This window comes from Meles meles, chromosome 5 (genome assembly GCF_922984935.1).
Source record: "Meles meles chromosome 5, mMelMel3.1 paternal haplotype, whole genome shotgun sequence".
Taxonomy (NCBI): domain Eukaryota; kingdom Metazoa; phylum Chordata; class Mammalia; order Carnivora; family Mustelidae; genus Meles; species Meles meles.
In genome coordinates, this window is record NC_060070.1 from 21,294,359 (window position 1) to 21,314,997 (window position 20,639).

At 44.6% G+C, this 20,639-nt stretch overlaps 1 protein-coding gene across 6 annotated transcripts in view; it reads left to right on the forward strand.

The window, feature by feature from the left end:
• FYN (FYN proto-oncogene, Src family tyrosine kinase) overlaps positions 1-20,639 on the forward strand; it is a 212,155-nt gene that overhangs the window by 85,776 nt on the left and 105,740 nt on the right. For 5 of the 6 annotated variants that reach the window (XM_046004797.1, XM_046004793.1, XM_046004792.1 and 2 more), the window contains one exon: positions 8,496-8,565. The exons of the other annotated variant lie outside the window; for it this stretch is intronic. The gene's annotated coding sequence lies outside the window, so the exon portion shown is untranslated. The remainder of the gene's footprint in view (positions 1-8,495; positions 8,566-20,639) is intronic. 6 annotated transcript variants of the gene reach the window in all.

Sequence of the window (20,639 nt, forward strand, 5' to 3'; positions counted from 1 at the left end):
GAATGCAATTTTTATGAGGTGAAATCATTCGTAATGTGGAGCCCTTGGGGGTAGGCAAAAATAGGCCCTTGATAGAAGAAAGGTGATGTTTGGTCACCCACAGTGCTACATGGGGTGCCTGTGCTTGGGCTGGAAGAAATGAAGACGAGATGCAGATCCGGGGTGGGGGCAGGGACTAGATCTGGATGGTCAGTGTTCTTAGAACATTAGGGTTCCCCAGAAGTGCCAAGTGGGCCAGGAGAATGGCCCAGGTGGTGGCATTTTGAGTCCTTTCCCCCCTTGAACCGGGACTGTCACATTCTACTTTCATTTAATATATTGGTGTTTAGTATAAATCTTGAAAATGTGACAAATGTGTATGAATTCACAAGGTTCTTAGATTTAAATAATGGTATTAAAACTACCGGACTGGATGTTCTTTAACATTTCCTTAGGATTCTGGGATTCTAATATTGTAGCCAGCCTACACACCCCAGGGGCTCTGCACACATCATTATTAACCTGGATCTTGGCAGTGTCGTGATACCATGTGCGTTCCACAGGCCTTCCCAGGAGCCAGTGCAGAATGTCTGTTCGAAGGGTCTTGGGAGTAGTATGCAGATTGGAAGATAGCTCAGGGACTTGTCCAGAAACTGCACCTGTATCATAGCAAAGCAGTGTTTCTGTTCAGACCCTGGACTGTAGATCCCAGAAATAGCTTCACTTATAAGGACAAGTCAGAAAGTCAAAATTCAAATGTACTATAAAAAGTTTCTCTTTTCTCTTTACCTGATACATAAGTGATGTGATCACCTGACAGAAACTCATTGTTCATTCTTTTAACTCATTTAAGAAAAGACATGATTATTATAAATCTGTACTTCATTCTCATGAGTCTTATAGAAGCAGAATATTTTTCCTTCTGACAGTTAACTAATTAGTTATTCCAGTGGCATTTCTTCCCCAAATAAACTGGGTGTCTTCAGCCCAAAGGTTTAAACTTAATAATTTTATTCTTATTATTAGAAATTATGTCGTTACTACTTCTGCTTGGGGCTGATGAGAGTTACCAGGGGCGAGGGGGTGCCCTAAAGCCCCACCCAACCCCTCCAGCATCCCTTTGCATGATTCAGTCCAACCATCTGTGACAGTGAACCCAAAATGTGTACCTCTCTAGTCTGACTTCAGAGCTGGCCTCTTGGGCCGCTGAGGACAAACTCATCTGCTGGTTTGGTGGTGCCCTGCTCACAGGGAGACTCTAACTCCCTGAAATGGCCTTTTGTAGTTCTGCCTTCCTGCCCTCCTACTGTGTGGTCAGTAATTTCTTTCTCTGGCCAAGTGCCTTCTGTGCTCATCTCTTTTTCTGTCTGGCTGGCTTCCTCCTCTTTTCTTCTGCTCTTTACTCCCCCCTGCAGCAAATAATAAAACAAGCAAAAACCAAGCCTTGCTCAAGTCTCCCAAACTTGTGGGAGTGAAGCCAGAAGAAATAGGGCCTTGCAGGCAGGGGAAGCAGATGGGTCAGTGGTACCTTCTCAGAGCACCCCTCTCTTCCCCCAAAAGCAATGAAGGCCACAGTCAGTCATAAAGTGGGCTTGGTTTCCTAGGGAACCAGTGTTTTCTGGTTCCCATCCTCCTCCCTTGTGCTTGGGCTTTGTGTGCTAGCTTGTTTAATGCATTATCCCACCATTTGGAACGCTTTAATTTTTCAGACAATTGACTTTAGACTCGCAGAGAATATGGTAGCATGGAAGGGTCAGGACTGTATTTTAAATCTATTGTTACCTTTGTGCACAAGCTGCCCAGCTTGTGCCTCATGCCGTGCAGGACAGCCATAGCCACAGGAGAGCTATGGAGGGGAGGGAGAGTCACTCTCCCTGCCTCCACATTTCTTGCTTTTGAAAATAAAACTCAGCAAAGACTCCCACAGCTGTTTCTTAGCAAGTGGGCTCCACCCAGGTTGTGTGCTGGCTTTATCATCAGCCTGTATCATCTAGAGGGAGACTTGGAATCCCCATTACAGAGTTTATGTAAGTTGGTTACAGAGGTGGACCCAAAAGGATAATGCCCTTTAAATGCAACAAGATGACTAGAAGTACCTCTTCTGTGCAAGGCACTGGATCAGGCAAGGTGCTAGTGGTTCAAAGATAAATTGAGAGGAGGTTCCTGCCCTCAAGGAGCTGACTCTTTCCCTTGAAGCAGAAGGTATGGTAAGTTCTGTCCTAGAAGTACAAATAGAATGAGATTAATTCCAGTGGAAGAAATTGGGCAAGAACTTCAGGGAGGGGTTTATATTAGAGTTGGACCAGAGGGACTGGTTGGTTCTCCATTCTTGCAGGTAGAGGTAAGAGCACCTAAGAGGGAAGAAACAGGGCCCGGGGGAGGGGCAAGTGCCCGAACAACAAGTGCTTTGGTAAGACTGGGCATGAAGGAGGAAGAAGAAATGGAAGATAAGGCTGAGATGGGTTTGGAATAATAGTGGGTGGCTTTGGGAACAAAGCTGAAGAGTCTGAGTTTATGTAAGTCATTGTTTTTTTGTTTGGTTGTTTTTGTTTGGTTGTTTGTTTGTTTGTTTGCAATGCCACCAAGCCCTGAGGTTCCTAGGAGTTGGTTCAGAAACACTGCAGGGCAGAGGTCCAGAGCAGCTCTTCTCGTCTCCATTTTGTTACTGGGGAATTGTCTTTCTTTAAAGAGTATTCCACTTTAAGAATAACTCAAATCCATTGGTACATGCAAAAGAGACCCATTCATTTTTCCAGTCAATTAACAAATATATTTTAAGTGACTCCTACATTCTTAGCCCTGCACTGGGTTCTACTGAAAGACCATTGAAGATTTCCAACAGTCAATGGCATGTTAGCAAGAACCACTGGGTTAGAATCCTGTCTCTGCCACCCACTGTTCATAAGACCACAGTCAAGTCTCCCTGTATCAGTGGGACCGGTGTCTCACCTGGAAAACACAGGGCTGGACTGATAAGTCATTCCCAGCTGGGATCATTCTAGGAGTGACATGATCCCCAATAATTCAGACCTTTCATGCATGTCAATAGAGTGGGAAAAGGAGAGACCAAAGTCAGAGAGGCCGATTAGGACGTGATAGCAAGAACTTCTGTGAGCCATCCTAAGACTCTGCATGAGGGCTTTCACGGACTCCTTCAACAGACAGGTAATACTCAGTGCCAGCCACTGTGCTAAGCATTGATAATATAGCAGTGACCAAAATGAAGTCCCCACTTCCAGAGTACGTTATGTCTAGGAGGCAACAGAGGAACTGGGCGCATGGGTGATAGATTTAGGGGTGTGGTTTGAAACTCATGACAAGGGGTGATGGTTGGAGCTTTGGAAGCCTATAAGGTACCAGCAAAGAGAAAGCAAAAAGGTTTCGAGAGAAAAGAAGACCTGAGGTGATAGAACCTAAGAACATTCTGTGGAGAACCAACTAATTTCACTCCGTGATAGAAAGCACCTTCTACATCAGGCCAACACAGCAAACCCGTCCTCAAAGTATCCTGTTGTGGCTAAGAAGCTGTAACACACAGAAGAGATAATGTCCAGTTAGACGCCTGGCCTCCTTGACTACATCACTCCCGTATATGAAGCAAAATTACACCAGAGTCCTCTATGGTTTTCTACAAGAGCAGTTCTATTTGGTCTCCTTGGGAAGGTCTGGGTATGTAAGGTCCAGGGTATGTAAAAATGCGATAGATGACTACCTAAGTTGCTAGCCCCTCAAATCTTTTCCTAGACCAGCTGGTGCTTTTTTTGTTTTTGTTTTTGTTTTTTTTGTTTGTTTGTTTTGTTTTTTTTTTTTTTTTACTTTTCCCCGAGTTATTGGAGTAGATTCAGAAGCAGATTCTGAGATCCTCAAGCTTTTCCTTATTTACCCTGCCAGTAATTACATGTCACAGGTTGCCTTCCCTACTGGAGTCTGAGGCTGAGCAATTAGTCTCCCATTGTCTTTACAGGAAATGACATCCGTGTGGCTACTGGGGTAAGCAACTGCTGACCACTCTGGTTAAAACAATTTGGAAAGTGTTCAGCACTTCCCCTGGTTGATCACTTAAACTGGCTGCTTTAGAAAGCTTTCGGAAATGCGCAAAGCAAACAAAGGTTGTCAGAACCAGAAATCTTCCTGGGTCAGTTCCCCACAGAAAACAAGTCTCTAAACTGTTGCTATAGTCTCTCAATGCACCGACTTGTCTGGACTCTTCAGCATGTGGCTGAGCCCAAAGTCTAGGGGTTCTGTTCTTTTTTATAATGCTTTACTGGGCACTGATTTGCTGGAAAGATGCTTTCCAGCGGCAGATAATTGAAAACCCAACCCAAGGAGGCCTGAGCAGCACTAAGTTTACTGGAGCTCCATTGGCTCCGCAGACTTCAGGACTGACCTGATACAGTCACCCCAACTCCACTTCACTGGGGCTTTTTGTCTTTGCCCTCGTCTCTGAGCCAGCTTTGTCATTAGACTGGAGCAAGGGAGCTACAGAAGTCCTAGGCACCCTGTCCCACACAACATTCAGCAGGGGGGGGATTTGTCCCAGAATGAGAAGTTCCCAGCAAAAACATTCTTCACATGGTGTTGGCCTGAATTGAGTCACATGCCTAATCTTGAACCAATCCCTGTCAAGAGGAATGTGTTCCCCTTAGATCAGTGCATTTGAAACCCTGTGGACACACAGATCACCTGGAGATCTTATACAATAGAGTCTGGTTCGGTAGGTTTGGGCTGGAGCCTCAGAGCTGACGTTTCTCAGAAGCTACCCGGTGATGCCGATTCTGCTGGGTGGCACACCACAAAGCCTTGGGCCCGTCAGGTCCCCACCCAGCAGCTGGGAGGGCTGTCACCTGCCCCTGAGGCACTGTGGCTGAAGGCACATAGGGGATCTGTTAGGAAGAAGGGCGAAGGAATGATCGACCCATGCATTTGAGGACTGTATTAGAGGTATTTGTTCCCAGTGGTAATGAGAATGTTGACTTTAAACCAGGAGCTGCACAGGGTCTAGGTAGTAGAAGCAAAAAGTTCGTGCAGGGGCGCCTGGGTGACTCAGTGGGTTAAAGCCTCTGCCTTCGGCTCAGGTCATGATCCCAGGGTCCTGGGATCGAGCCCCACATCGGGCTCTCTGCTCCGCGGGGAGCCTGCTTCCTCCTCTCTCTCTGCCTGCCTCTCTGCCTAGTTGTGATTTCTCTCTGTCAAATAAATAAAATATTAAAAAAAAAAAGTTCGTGCAGGGCGATGTGTTGTGTGGGACTGCCTATTAGTATCTTACTATTTATGAGGATGTATATGTCATAATTCTTGAAACAAAAGATTAAACAGTCATGTTGCCCTCCTCGTTATCATTCAGTTCTTTTTATTTAGTATCATCTATCTAGTGTGTCTCGAAAAGAACAAATTCAAATGAGATGGATGTAAATGTCCATAAGTTTAAAAAGAGTGTGCCAAGCCCAGCCTTCGATCTGAGTGAATGTGTCATCTGTCTTAGTTCTCGAGGAGAGAGAGTACACCCCTACTGTCCTCAGAGTCACTTGATACGATGTTGAGCATGAAAAATGCTGCCAGTGGTGGATTTATGCCAAAGCAAATGGTCACAGTGCCTTTGTGAGTGATTATCAGGGGAGAAAATCGTTATGCTCTCACCATTTGAAAGGGAAGAACTATTTTGTGATTTTTTTTTTTTTTGTAAGTTTACTTATTTAAGTGACCTCTACACCCGTCTGGGGCTCAAATCCATGATCCTGATATCAAGAATCACATGCTCTTCCAACTGAACTAGATAGACACTCCTATTCTGTTATTTTTGAAGTTTTCTTAATAAAAGATACACAGCAGTCCTGGGCTGCAGCTGCTTAGGGGAAAAGCTGGTGAGACCAAAGGCCGCGACAGATCCATCATAAACCCAGTGGGGCTCAGAGTGAAGTACGCAGACAGATGTTAAGTAGACCTTCCTGAGACAGTCTCTTCGGTGGGATTTTAATCTCCGACATCATATGCAAGGACGGTGTCACTTAGGGGTGAAGATGACATTTCAGTTCCCCATCTATGGGAACCACAGGCTCACATCCGTAAGACAAATGGGAAGCCAGAGCAAATCTTCACTGGCCTTGCCTACATAGGTCACCAAGGTGCCCACACTTAGGAAATCACCAGATATTTCTCATCTTTGCAAAACCCGTGAAAGGTTCCCAGCTCCTCTCTACCAGGTGGGGAAAGCTGCTGGACTCAGTGCTGGACTCAGGCAAGAACTGTGCCTGCATCATGCAGGAACCCCAGTGTGACGGGGTGACTGGACCGCTGGTGTGTTCCCGGGAGATCTGTCAGTCAGCAGCCCTAGCTGAGTGTCCATACTCTAAAGAGAAGTAAAGGAAGAGAACACTTTTTTGCCTAGCTGCAGTAATTTATACTCAAAATATGGAGTGTTTAGGAGTCCTGTCTACATATATAGGACCTTACAGCCTGCCAAAGAGAGGTGAAATCATAGTCATAATAGGTGATCTGTGGGGGGCAGGCAAGAAAGCCCTTAGACTCACTGATTGATTCAAACAGTGCCAGCTGCATGCCTTCCAGCCTCTGTGTGCTGTGAGGCAAAATGCTATTAGCCACGGGAGGAATCAAAAAACAGCACCTTCCCTTACAGCCTAAAAAGTAGGATACAGTAAGTGTATTTCAAGTATCTGTATCAAATAAAACATAATTTTTGAAAAGAGAAAAAGAGGGGTAAGATCATAGCCATTGGGAAAATTAAGGTAGAAAGGGCTCAAGGAGGGGCACCTGGGTGGCTCAGTCAGTCAAGCATCTGCCTTCAGCTCAGGTTATGATCCCAGGGTTTTGGGATCAAGCCCTGCATTGGGCTCCTTGCTCAGCAGAGAGCTTACTTCTCCCTCTCCCTCTGCCCCCAACTCTGCTCATGCTTGCTGTCTCTCTCTCTCTCTCTCTCTCTCTCTCTCTTTCTTTCTCTATTTCAAACAAAATCTGGAAGGAGGGAAAGAAAGAAGGAAGGAAGGGAAGGTGGGTGCGCGCGGGCGGACTCAAGAAAAAGAGGAGAGTTAGGCCAGGCCTAAAAGCAGGAGCTCATAACCTGAGTCCGTGAGTGGAATTCAGGGCTCTGTGAACTTGGAATGGGGGGAAAAATTGTTTTCACTAACCCTTAACCAAAATCTAATATTTCCTTCTATTACAAAGTAGCATTAGTTCTTTTTCACCAATAGAAATTACGGGTATTTTCATATTACATTTTGGTTATAGATATCCTAAAATATCATTTATGCCCAACAGTACTTCAAATTACAGTAATTTTTAGACTTTTGCTGGAACTTATTTAAATATGAAAAGAAAGACATCATAATTTTGTTATATATATTGATAACTATTTACCAATACACTTCTTTTGAATCCTGTTCATTTCCTGCAATAATTTCAAGCATTTAAAAACATTATTCTGAGAAACATGTCTCTAGACTGCTTATGGGACAAAAAAGACAAAGAGCCCCTGCCACAGAGAGTGGTTAGGCCTCTTAATAGATCTAGGTCTCCGGCAATTAGGAGACAGAGACACTTGGGGAAGGAACTGGCATGCCCATGGGCTCAGGCAGGACAGGTGACGGGACACTATAGCTTCCGGTGGGAAGCTGTGGGGATAGAGCAGAGGGGAGCTGGAGTCCCAGGCTAATGTGACGTCACACGTAAATTTGTAGGTCACGGGAAGCAGTAGAAGGTGTTTCTACAAGGCTTTAAGCCGTGTTTAGGAAGAAGGCCTTCCAGAACCATGAGAACATGATTGGAAGGGAAGAAACCCGGGGCTAGGGAACCGGTTTCTTCAAGGAGCAATGCCAGCTGGTGTAATGATAAGATGGAGAGAGGCGCTGAGTTCCAGCACACCCGCAGGACTAGAAGGGCAGGCTGGGGCCCTCGCTTACCAAGGAGGTGAGGAAGGCCGTGTTTGTTTTCAGGCCTGGCTGATTAGGACATAGATAATAGCTCCTTGCATGCACTAAGTGTTTACAACACGCCAGATGCTGTTTTAAGTCTTGCTCTGTGACATTTATATGTCATTAAATTTATCTCTTTTAATCTCCATAACCACCCTGGGAGGTCAGTACAATAATCCCTGTTTTACAGATAAGAAAATGAACTCCAGAAACGAAAGGTGAGGGTCTCATAGTCAGCAAAGGAAAAGAGAGTGTGTTATTGAAAGAAATAGGAAAAAGAATTGGTTTGGGGAAAATTTTTAGGAGTTCACTTTTAGATATTTTTGCATTGTTTTGTCTTCAATTATTTTAAAGGGCTAAACATTCAAATAAAGTAGGAGCAAAGCTTCTGGTTTATTTCATCCTCCAGATTTTTATTTATTTGTTAACTTATACATTGTTTCCATCTGGGAAAAAAAAGAGAAGAATCTGGCAGTAAGGCTTTGGTACAGGGAAGAGTGCCCCAAACGAGGAAGACTACGTGGTTTCCAGAAGTAAATGACTTCTGTTCAGCGATGTATTTTTTTCCTTTTGTCGTGGTTTGTTTTTCAGGACCGGTCCAGCAGCTATAGAAGAAGACATGCGGTGTATATAAAGTTTGTGATAGTTGGGGGACATTTTGGTAAGTGTTGCTGCATTTATTTCTAATACCTTTTGTCGTAAGATGGTGTCCCAAAGGGTAGCCATTGCCTCGTTTCATGCATCTTTTAAATCTGCACTAAACTTAGACAAAACGGGATTTTATAATTAGATGTGACATTCAGTCGGTACTTGTTGACAGTATGACATTTTTTTCTTGTCATTGCTGATGTTATTAAGAAATAGGGGGTTGTCTAAGGTTCAATAAGAAGTCTAGATTTAGGGAAGCTTCTGGACACAGGGTAAAGAATACCCTTGACAGTTAGCTTATGGTCTAAGTAACCCACAGAATGTAAGCGTGATGAAGGGCAGACCAGTAGGGTAACAACAGCAACAGAAAGTCTCCCCAGCAGAGAAATCCTTCCGGCCTGTCTGTTGAAATGAGAAATGGGCAGTTAGCTGTTTGGGGAATGGGAAACGGAAGGGAATCGAGAGCCCCGTCATGTGTGGAAGTCAGTTCCAGCAATGACAGTGGCCCAAGAGATCAAGGACATTAGTTCGGCAACCACCCAGAATACCTTGCTAGCAGTAGTAAGAAGAAGTCTTCAGGGTCAGGCAATCTGGGCTAAAATTTAAGTTCAATGCTAACTGGTTGGTACATTCACTCTCTGAGCCTCGGTTTCCTCATCTGTAAAACGAGGCTTGTAATGTTACACACTTCGCATGGTTGTCACGAGAATAAACTGAACGAGGTGGTGCTGGGGCGTAAGAGTGGCTCAGTAAAACAGTTATTCTTGAAAACGGGACAGCCTTGTTTGGAAACGGGGCATTTATCACTGAAGTCAAACCACCCAAAGGTGCACATATCTCCCAGCAGGAGGGCCCCTGGGGATGGCACACCACCTTTGCTGTCCCAAGGGATGTCACAGCTAGTCACCACAGACTGTCCTCCAGAGTCCACTCCATAACACACTGTGGCAACCCCAAGACATTTGTCATCTTCTTGCCTCCTGATTACCCATTCTTAGAGAGGCTTGGCAAATTTAACTTCCCTTCCTGCCACCTCTGCAGACACGTACAGTTACACTTGTCAGAGTTTTGTTCGGTTTTGAAGTTAATGTTACTTTGAACAAAAATAATGAGAAGGAAAAGAAGAGTTGGGAGCAGTTCCCATATTTAGGCTTTCGTTTCCAAACCTTTCTTCTGATTTTTTTCATCTGTGCTTACCAGGTACCCTTCGCAGAGGTCCAGTTATTGGGCTGAGAGTTTTGAGCTTTGACTAAAAGAATTTGGCTCTGGGATAGGGCTTTTATCTGTGGTTGGAAGGAATCAACCAGGTCACTCACTGCGGATGGGCTAGTATTTAAGATTGGTGTCCCTAGGTGGACCCCTCCAGTTTCACAGAATCGAAGAGATGGCCATGGCCTCAGGGCTTGTCTGGCCCATTCTCCCACCAGCCAAAACAAGGTCTCTTCTATGGAACCTGTGACAGGGGAGTCCGAATTCTTTCAGAGGTGAGGAGCCTGCTACTGCGTAGAGCAGCAGCATGCTCCAAGTAAAGAAAGCAGTTAAGGGACACAGGAAGAGGTTAGGGGGTGACGACATCGTTCCGGATCTTGGATTGTGGCCATATTTATACAACTATATGTTTCATGAAAATTCACAGAGCTCTATGATAAAAGGGTAAATTGCGCTGTTAATTAAATCTCAGTTTTAAAATAGGAAAAATAAAAAACCAAGCAGTTTTTTATATTTTTAGACAAAAACCGGGATATTTAGCTCAAATTGTTAAAAAGAAAGTGGGAAGAAAGAAGGGAGAGAGAGGGGGGAGGAAAGCAATCTAGTCATTAGGTTGAATGGTATGTGCTCCGTGAGCCGGGAACTTGCTCTTCTTCCTTTCTCTGGTCCCAGTGCATAGATAGTGCCTGGCACCTAGAAGGCCTATGATAAATACTTATTGAGCCAACTATGCTTGTAGTCACGCTCTAAGCAGACAGAGAAAAGTCTACCCACTCTCTCACACACCAGCTCTTCAGGTGTTTGAAGACCCTCTCCTTCATCATTCTTCTTGTCTTCTCTGGGCTCAACTTAACCATGTTCCATCTTTGTACTGTTTGTGTCCTGACGTTATTTCCCTCTCCCTCCCCACCCTGATTCTCCAGCATTAGGAACACTGCCCCTAAGGTGATCTGGCCCATGAGCAGTACAGAGGGCCATTGCTTCTATAGACAATGTCAATAGCTACCAACCGTAATCCTCTTCCTTTGCAGTCGGTACTGAGTGCCTGGTAATAGATTGTGAAGGATTTCTTAACAGTAGTCTTCTAAGAATGGAACTACTCATAGGGAGGATAGCCATCCAAGAGATAGGGTGACAGCAAAACCATTCTCTCTTAAGTGTCTTGACTGAAATGAGGCCAGGCCTTGCCACCCTCTGTTGAAGACAGCAGTAGTGCTGTTTATAAATCTGTCAAGGTAGCACTGTGTCACAGATCTTAACAATTCATTATGAATCACAGGAAGTTTAAAATTCTTAAAACGTGAACTTGTGAGTGCCTTAAAAAATCTAAATTCTACCCCCGCCCCGGCCATGTCATGGTGAGATATATAAATACATAAATATAGAGAGAGAGCTGTGGTTCTCAGCCCAAAATTTTGTTCTCCCAAAGGACATTTGGCAATGTCTGAAGACATTTTTGGTTGTCACAGCTGGGGGTTGGGGTGGGGGATGTGATGTGTGTACTGACACCTAGTGGGTGGAGGCCGTGGGTGCAGCTAACTGTCCTGCAGGGCACAGGACAGCACCCCCCCACCCACAATGATCAGGCCCCCAGTGATGCTGACACCAAGAAACCTGATTTGGAAGTAATAAAAAAATTCAAATATCCAAAGTACTTATTATTTTGAAGGTTTAAAATTTTAAATAGTTTAACATCTAATTATATGTAAATATATAACTAGAAAATATAAAGAAGTTTGGTCAGAGAATCATAGGGATGAAAGATCTTGTAAGAGGATCTCTCTCTTATCCCACCCCTAACTCCAAGCAAGAACTGATTTAAATGAATTCAGACAGACAGTTGGGCGTCTGAAGCCTTATACTGATGATTGTCAACGAAAAATGAGACTCACACAACATGACCCCCACATTCACACAAAGGAGGTTGTCTCCAATTTTAATTTCAGCCCCAGCTTCTTCAGAATTGCCTGCCTTTCAATGGTCTCTGAGATGAAATGGCATTTCAATCTGGGCTAGTCCTTCCTTTTGAATCAAGGGCAGTGATTCTGTTGTGATGAAAATGTGCTTAGGGAGGAGGGAGATCTCATTACAGATGATTGAGATTGGGTATTTTGGTACACAGGGCTGTTTATTCGCATCAATTTCCTAGTGACACCACAGTCTGGTTTAAATGTAAGTTGTTGAGAGCTTCTATAGGCCCAAAGACGGCTACATTTGCTGAAGCAGAAGCAACATATGTCAAGTTGTGATATAGGACAATCCACTTGAAAAGACTTTAATTGTAGGGCTTATTTTGGGAGGGTAACTGTGCTTTCTGTGAGGTGTATTTTGGGATCCACTAACCCAGCTTCAAGGCCAGTAATATCTTCCCAGAAAGGGTGTGGCTTGTGCTTGTGGACATAAATATTTTCCCACCAAAACCTTTGGTATAATATTCTTTCTAGTTTACTACCAAACATTTTTCTTTTTCTGATAATCTTTCCCTTTGCAAGTATGCTATGAAAATGCGTTCTGGAAACGTGGAGAAGAAAAGGATTAAAGATCTCATTTCAGATGGCCAAGTCCAGAGATTTAGGGCCTTTACATCATCAGTCTGCTGTGTTTAAGATGAACAGAATTTGGGGCGCCTAGGTGCAGTGGGTTAAAGCCTCTGCCTTCGGCTTAGGTCATGATCTCAGGGTCCTGGGATTGAGCCCCGCATCGGGATCCCTGCTCAGTGGGGAGCCTGCTTCCCCCTCTCTCTCTGCCTGCCTCTCTGCCTACCTGTGATCTCTGTCTGTCAAATAAATAAATAAAATCTTAAAAAAAAAAAAAAGATGAATAGAATTTGGAGAAATGTACCAAGGCTGAATAGTAAGCAGCGTTGGGTGATGCTGAATATTTAATATAAGAAATGATAGAAAAGCTACACATTTATCGCTTCCTGATTTGCCAGCACTGCCTCTCCAACCCCCAGGGAATTGTTGTGGGCCACCTCACTGCCTTTTTATCTCAGCTGACGACCTAGACTGGGTGTCCGTTTGCACATTTGCTCGTCAAGACTCATGCCTTTCCCCAGCTCTGCCTTTGGTGGCCTCCTTCACTTCTCTGTTAATACCGGAGGCCTTTGGCCTTCTTCAGCGGAAGGGTTGGAACTTTCTGCCCAGTCAGCATTTCCTAGTTCTCATTTGACAGCGAATGATAAAGGAGAAATTAGATCAACAAAATAAACTCACTTTTCGCTTACACAATGTGTGTGGTAGGTGGGTGGGGAGGAGGAACAGAGGTCGAGTAAAAACAATTTTTTAACCCCAAAACCAATCACACCTGAGGGCAGAGAAGTACTTTCACCTAAATTCTAAGTCATGGAAGCAATAAAATGAGAGCAACAATGTTCCATGAGGGAGTTTTGGGAGGGAGGGTTGAAAGCAAAGCCTCCTAACTAGAAGTCTCTGGAGAGGTGTCCCTGTTCTCCCAGAGGCTGCAGCCTGTGCCTGGATCACCCAGAGAGAGAATTTCAAAGTGCTGTGGGTCCCCGGGCTCAGTCCAGATGGCTAGAATCCAAACCCCTGTGTCAGGTGTGTTCTTCACGCCACTCTCCAGGCGGCTCTTGTCCATACTAATATGCACCCCTGCCCAGTCTCTAAGATTCTCTTCCATAAGCATGGCTGAAAAATGCAAAGAACAGATCAGCCATTTTGAAGGTCAAAACTGTGAGTGATGCTCCTTGCTCTGCTGTGCGTGGGAGGGTAGAGCACCATATTGTTACTTCGTTCTCTTGATCCTTGGGTTTTTTCCTTGCTCACTGAGAGAAGCGTCCTTCTCATTCCAGGTTAGTGTGGGGCCATCCTAGCCAGATTCTTTGAAGCTGCTTTGAGACTGTGTCCTTCTTGTCTACTCCAGTAGCCCATGGATCCGCCGAAAATTTACACTATAGCGTGGGTGCCATAAAACCAGCATTTCCCACTCACGGAGAGGAAACACTTTCAGAATAAGTAACTGTTGCATATTCTAGTACATGCTGGACAGCTATCGCTGTGTAATAAATCCCACCTGGGATATAGGTATTGGGACCAACTCTAGAGCCCTGCCTCTAACTGGCTGTCTGTGTAAATGGGTCTCGTGATATCATTTGTAGAGCTAACAGAAGCTTATAAGGAGCTGCACTGTACTCGCTCCTCCCAAATCACTTCTTGGGTGGTGGAACAGGTATTATCCCCAGATAAAATCTGCGACTCCGAGTGTTTAGCCTATGCCTTAGGAGGCATTTGGGAGTTATGGTTGTTTTGTTTTGTTTTTTTTTAAGATTTTTATTTATTTATTTAACAAAGAGAGAGAGACAGCAAGAGATGGAACACAAGCAAGCAAGGGGACTGGAAGAAGGAGAAGCAGGCTCCCCACCGAGCAGGGAGCCCGATGTGGGACTTGATCTCAGGATGCTGGGGTGACCTGAGCCAAAGGCAGATGCCTAACAACTGAGCCACCCAGATGTCCCAGGGTTTATGTGTTGTCCTCCTCTCAAAGACTGGAGGAGTGTTGGCATGCAGTTGGCACGGGGCGTCAGGTAAGGAGGGTAAATGTCCTACAGTGTCTCTCACAGTCCTGCCCAGTGAGGAGCTGTTCCCGGCATGGTGTTGGTTGCACCCTAACTCAGTAACATTGCTGTGAAGTTGTAGGGCTAACATGTGCAGTTGAACTGGGCTTGTATCTGTGCTATCTGAATCCAGGCCCTTTATGGCCCCCCTCCCTGTTAAAGGCATCACAGAATGAATTCCTGCTTCACTGAGAGCTCTCACTGCATTAAAAATCGAATTCTGGGGCACCTGGGTGGCTCAGTGGGTTAAAGCCTCTGCCTTCAGCTCAGGTCATGATCCCAGGGTCCTGGGATCGAGCCCCACATCGGGCTTTCTGCTCAACAGGAGGCTGCTTTCCTCTCTCTCTCTCTGCCTGCCCCTCTGCCTACTTGTGATCTCCATCTGTCAAATAAATAAATTTTTTTAAAAATCAAATTCTGAATGATTGTTCTTTGGGTTGTGCCATTGCTGCTCTGCACCAGAACACAGGCACAGCGTACTCTGTGTGGAAACAGCCTTTCTGAAACCTCTGTGGCCCAGGTTGACCAGCACCCAGTACCTGTCAGTCTCCTATCAGGGCCTCGCACTGGTTGAAAGAGCGCCATCTTGGGAAAGGATCACAGCCCAAAAGGATGCTCCACCTGGAGCCTTTGATCCAGTCTTACTGACTTAAAAACCATCTAGATAGGGAATTGGGTGTCAATTTCAGGAGTTTTTTGATATGATATCTTAGGCTTTATACCTACCTGGTGCACTTCAAGAGCCGGCTCTTGGAGCTTTTTTGAAGTTTGATTTTGATGTTGGCTAACAAAGCAGCCAGTCAGTGGCTACTTCAGTTTGAATGAGCACATACGGAATTTATTAAAATGGTAAAAATGTAACCATATTGAACGAAGCACACAGTGAAGCTGACCTGAATAAAAATATCGAGAGGATTATGAAAAGAAGAGGTAGTGATATTACATTATTTTTTTTCTTTCCTATTATTTCTTTTCTTTTATCTCTCTTCTAGTTTCTTTCCCAACTTTTTTTTTTTAAGATTTTATTTATTTATTTGACAGAGAGATCACAAGTAGGCAGAGAGGCAGGCAGAGAGAGAGAGAGGGAAGCAGGCTCCCCGCTGAGCAGAGACCTGATGCGGGGCTCGATCCCAGGACCCTGGGATCATGACCTGAGTTGAAGGCAGAGGCTTTAACCCACTGAGCTACCCAGGCACCCCCCAACTTTTTATTCTTAACAAAGCCACTAGTTTAGGAGAATGATAAAACCAACACCTACATGCCCTTTACCTAGATTCACTAATTGTTCTGAATTTTCCATACTTGTTTTCTTTATTCCTTCTTCCAATTATTTATACATATATATTTCTATGTATTGCATGTAATATATATGACATATATAAATTTTTGCTGTGCCATATTTGAAAGTTGCAGACATCTTGACACTTTACCTCAAATATTTCATTGTGTATCTCCTAAGAATATGGATTCTTCTACATAGCCACAAACTCTTACACCTAAGAAATTTACAGTGATTCCATGATGCTGTCTAGCGTCTGGTCCATAGTCAGACCTTCCCCATTATCCAGGCTGCATGTGGTATAGAACATCTTGAGTTCTGGCCTTGCCTGTCTCTTCATGGTGTTGGTCAACTTAACTCCTTCTCTCTTCCTGAACATTGTTAGATTTAGAGGCTTGGTGTTAGATGCGGGTTAAACATTTTTTTGGCAAGGATAGTTCATAGATGGTAATGTGTGTCTGATATTACATCGCTGCAGGAGGCTGACAATGTCAACTTGTGCCGCCATCCAAAGAGTTCAGTTCGCGCTCTCGGGCGCGGTAGTAACCAGACCTTCCCTATGCCCAGATACACCGGGAGTCAGTGAGGCATCTGCGGGCTGCTCTGTGGATCCTTTGTGAACATCTTGTCACCCTCCTGCCTTTTGTCCTGTGCTGCGAGCAGCATTGGGTAATCCCTGCCTGGATCACTTGCCTCACTGGGGTAGTGTCTGATACTTTTACCCTTTGCTTTCTCTTCCTCGGTTCTTTATAGGGAATGATCTAGGCCTTCATATTTTGACAGTGATGATTAGCCACATCCCTCGTGGTCAGCTAGGTTTTGCTGTGATAATAGATTTCTTGTCTTTAGGGTAAGAAGGAGTAACTTTAACAAAGCTGTTTACCACCTGCCAGAGTACCACATAGGCTCCTTAACTATAGAACTTTTTTCACTTTTTCCCCCACACACCGGCTCAGGCTAGCGAGCACAGGGACTCATTCAGGGTCGCCCGGCTCCTCTGGTGGAGCTGAGGTCAAGCAGGATCTGTCAGGGATTTTCCACTTTGCCGTGTTCCCTCTGATTCCCGGCCCTCTCGGTGCCTCGCACCTACAGTTCCTGCCATTAGATGAATGCCCAGGTCTGTGAAACAAGGCAGAGTTGGCCGGGGTGGGGGGGGGGCTGTGCCTCTGGAGAAATGCAAGGCCCCCCCACCCCCAAAAAGTGCATGTGCTCCGGGGTTACAGACAGCTGCGGGCCCAGTACATCAGAAGTCTCGAGCTGTATTCTAACCCTCCCAGGTTTTCAGTGTCTGGAGCTCATTGATATATTCTGACACTCGTCAGCAGAACCGGCAGGTTTCAGCACCTGCACTGCGGCTGGCTGGCTCCTCTCTCAGCCAAGGCTTTGTTTAAAATGGAATTCTCTGCTTGCGTTTCACATACTCTTTTAAACAAAGATTCACGTTCTTGGAATTGGATTTGAGGGGCGTTTGGTTTTTGAAGAGGGGGAAAGTTGGGTTTTATAGACGTGTTCTTTAACTGATATATTATTATTAATCCTTGTATTTCTTAATTAGTAGGTTAATAGCACAGTGGTGGATATTTCATCTGTGGCTTTGAACAAAGGCAAACACATTTCCCTCTGAATATCATCTGTAGGATTTTTCTGTTTGAAATTGCTGTCTGAGGGGCACCTCTCAGTTTAGTGGTTCAGTCGGCTAAGCGTCTTCCTCTGGCTCAGGTCATGCTCTCAAGGCCCTGGGATCGAGTCCCACGGTGGGCTCCCTGCTCAGAGGGCAGTCTGCTTCTCCCTCTGCCTCTGTCCATCCTCCCCACTCGTGCTTTCTCTCCCACTCTCTTTTTCTCAAATAAACAAAATCTTCAAAAAATATATTATAATTGTTCTCTGAGTCCTTACCAAGGAGATGAAGCCTGTCTGTTTCACTCACCTCACATTCCTCGTTCTTTGTGTGTATTTAACTACACTAACATGCCACGGAAGGAACTGTGCGTTGTTCCCATGAGGAGAACGGGAGCAGAGCTGACACGGATGCAGAGCAGGGCTCCTCAGAATGGGCCTCACTTGTCACAGTGTGTTTGTTGGCCAAGGCCAAGGACCAATTAGTTAACTCTAATCATTTGTAGGAAAAATTATCCTTGAGTTTGGAGTGACGGGGAAACAATTGCAGGTAGAGGCCCTCTCTGTTCTTACTTCATCCTGCAGGAATTTAGTCCTGCCCTCCCATTTTACAGATTAACAACCTGAGGCACCGGCACATTGAGTCGGACCTAGGTCAGACCTAATTAGCTTCGTTCCCTTGTGATTCCTCCTCACATTTCCTGAAGTTCAAGTTTTCAGTCAGCAAGTACAAACCGTAGTGCCTCACCCCAAGAGGACACTCGTCCCACAGACACACACCGTGTTTCTTCCCATGCTAACCCTCCATGACCCAGCTTCCCACCACCAGGAACATTTAACAAGCAAAGAAATGAAGGTCTGAATCCATGCTGTCCAATAGAAATAGAAGGCAAAGGGCATGTATAACTTAAAATTTGCCAGTAGCCATGTTAAATGAAAGTAAAAAGAAATAGGTGAAATGAATTTTAATAATACACTTTAACCTAAGATATAGCTAAATTATTATATCATCAATCCATATTAAAAATTATTGAGGGGTACCTGGGTGGCTCAGTGGGTTAAGCTGCTGCCTTCAGCTCAGGTCATGGTCTCAGGGTCCTGGGATCGAACCCCACTATCCAGCTCTCTGCTCGGCAGGGAACCTGCTTCCCCCTCTCTCTGTGCTCTGCCTGCCTCTCTGCCTACTTGTGACCTCTCTCTCTGTCAAATTAAAAAAAAATTTATTGAAATATTTGTGGACTGTCTTAGAAATCTCAGTGTGTATGTAACACCTAACGGCACATCTCAGTTTAGACAGGGCACATTTCAAGCGCTCTGTGTGGCTCCTGGCTACTTCTTTGGGCTGCAAAGCAGTCCAGGGCCACACCCAGCAAGATTCTTTAATTGACTGTCTTGAGAGAAACTTAATCAGCTTTCTTGTCCTCCCCCCGAGTCTGAGGCCACATATTTCTATCCTCTGTGTGCCACTTTTTCCCCAGCTAAGTCTAATTACAGGGAGATGCTGGGTTTGGCCATAATGGCCAGCTCAGCATTTTTCTTCCAGTCCTGGCAGCTGGTGAGACCCACATCCCCGGCCTTGTAAATGACAGTGTAAAGCACGCTTCCAAATGTCTCCGCAGCACTTTCCATGATGTCCTTTCTCTGAGGAGGTAACTCCGTGGCACTTTGCAAACCCAGGGTGATTTTTGTTTTTAAATTCATCTTTACTGAAAGACCCATTGTAATCAATGGATTCTTAAAATTCATGCAGACTTGTAGTCTCCCAGGACCTCAGCAGAACAAGTAGGCATTATACGTTTTTTAGCTGTTTTTACACCAGGTATACCTCTGTTTTGATTCATGATGGTTTCTTCTTTTTTTTTTTTTTCATTAGTGAAATACTAGTCAATACATCAGTCCCACTTTGAGCATTATTCACAATGAAACCAAGAACATTATTCACAATGAAACATTAATAAAGGTCAGATTCCATTTCCGCTAAATGTCAAGTCTCCTGGCCATTGACCCTGTCACTTAAAGTATTAGATTATAATACAATCCTGGGGTGGGGGGGGGGGATGACAGAAGAAGGGTGACAGGTCCCTGGAGTTTGTTATGATGGACTTTACCCAAATGGAAACGCTGAACTGTGAAAATAGAAATTTGGATACGGTAAAGATTGTCCCATATTCCTAATTAGAGGCCAGACTCCACATCTTCCAACAATCTCCATTAAATAAAGGATAGAGAGGATGATGCCTTTTTCTCATCCTCTGGCCTCTTCCGGTCATTGAAGGATGACTCCATCAAACCAGAGAAATGAATTTCCCCTATTTTGCTTCAACTCTGTATTCTTAGGTTTTGACCTTGTGTCAGTCTCTCTTATTCACAGGGCCCCTGAATCTTTAGGTGTAAGGTTGCATTTGGAATCGAAACAATATATTTTATAAGGGCGATTTTCTTCTATCACCTCCCCCCAACCCTTTCCTACATCAGTACTCATCCCCATTTTTTTTTAAAGATTTTATTTATTTATTTGGCAGATCACAAGTAGGCAGAGGGACAGACGGTGGGGGGAGAGAGCAGGCTCCCTGCTGAGCAGAGAGCCCGATGTGGGACTCGATCCCAGGACGCTGGGATCTTGACCTAACTGAAGGCAGAGAGAGGCTTAACCCACTGAGTCACCCAGATGCCCCTCAGTCCCCATTTAAATCACAGCCCTTTTATTCACTCTAATTCAAAGGCATTTTTATTTCTTTAAGTGGTTATCTTGTGTTCATTTCAAAATATCATTGACTAACTGTATTTCTGCTCTACAGCCAGAAATCATAGTTGACTCCAGGCAAGTGACTGAGTTGCCTCACTTTAGAAATGCTTCAGTTTTATCTTCAATCTTAACAGTTGAGAGTGAGGGATGAGGGACCGGGGAAAGGAAAGGAAATCTAGAATGGAATGGAATGGCAGAGCTTCATCTACCTCAAGGATTCTTATCTGGATCACGTGAGATGTTAAAAACCTTGGTCCCAGGCCTCACTGTCAGAAGCCCTGGGGAAAGGGACCCAACCAGTATATTAAGAACCACCCATTCTTACTCAGTTGTGTCCATTTGTCAAAATTCAGGGATAGCTTTGCCATATGTAAATTATACCTTATCAAACTTAATATCCTGAAGTATATTTATGTGCATGCATTGAGATTTTTGAAATTGCTGACACCCACCATGGAGAATATTTTGACTACCAAACTAGACTCTGAGATAAAGCTCACAGTCAAAACAAGCATTCATTCATTCAGTAAACATTTAAAAAGCAGTACTAGGCATTGTTCCTGCCTTGGGAAAACAGAGGTACATTGAGACCCAGTACTTGACAAGGGTTTTGTTTTATGTGAGACCAGTATCCACCAATTAGGATGCAAAATGGAAAGTGTA